At 58.9% G+C, this 834-nt stretch overlaps 1 non-coding gene across 1 annotated transcript; it reads left to right on the top strand.

Moving 5' to 3' along the window:
• The first annotated feature begins 257 nt into the window (after window positions 1-257).
• Window positions 258-339, top strand: TRNAS-CGA. The gene has a single exon. It is a non-coding gene; the product is annotated as a tRNA-Ser (tRNA).
• The last annotated feature ends 495 nt before the right edge of the window (window positions 340-834 follow it).

Raw genomic sequence — 834 nt, 5'->3', positions numbered from 1 at the left:
CTCTCCCGCTGAGCTACATCCCCCTGTCCCAGCCTCTGCCCTGGCTTTATCTTCATGCCCAGAAAATCCCTGTCAGTGATTCTTTTCCCAGCCTCCCAGAGCTGCCCAGTGGGGACGTGGTGGCAGCAGAGCCCCACTCTGACGTCCTACCCCTGCTCTGACAGCCCCTTCCCCAAAGAGGAGGGTATTAGCATGGGGAGGACCAGGGAGGTACCTGGGGTGGTGGGGCAGGTGTCCCCCAGGTGCCCAGCATTGGGGCTGTGATGGCCAAGGGGTGAAGGCGTTGGACTCGAAGTCCAATAAGGTTTCCCTGTGCAGGTTCAAATCCTGCTCACAGCGAGAGCTTTTACCCACCACCAGGAGCCCACCATGGGGGTCCTGGGAAGCAGCTGTCCCCCAACATCACCTAGTGCTGGTGGTCCTGTTGTTGTGCCCTGGACAGGAGCAGGCTGAACTCTGGAGCTAAACTTAGCTGCTGGTGGCTAAGCACGGCACTTTTCTGCACCTGCTGCCAGCAGCACTGCTGGGATGGATGGTGGTGGGTTTGTGAAAAGCTCTTGTTCATCCTCCTGATCCAGAGAGGCTGAATCCCTCCTGTCCACAGGCTGGAGTAGACATAACCAATGCATGGCACAGCAGTGCCCAGTCTGCAAAAGAGGCTGGGAAAGGACTGTCCTCCCTCCTTGTCTGCTCCCATCCTTATATCTGCCCCGTCACCAGGCGAACACCCTCGCATGGGGGCCCTGGATGTCTGCCCCTTTGTGCCAGTGATGAATGTCAGCATGGAGGAGTGCGTCGCCTGTGCCAACATCTTCGGGCAGCGCTTGGCAGTGG

This window comes from Pterocles gutturalis, unplaced genomic scaffold, assembly GCF_000699245.1.
Source record: "Pterocles gutturalis isolate BGI_N339 unplaced genomic scaffold, ASM69924v1 scaffold19182, whole genome shotgun sequence".
NCBI classification, from domain to species: Eukaryota; Metazoa; Chordata; class Aves; order Pterocliformes; family Pteroclidae; genus Pterocles; species Pterocles gutturalis.
Note: the sequence above shows the minus strand (reverse complement) of the source record. Positions and strands in the feature narration are given on the sequence as shown.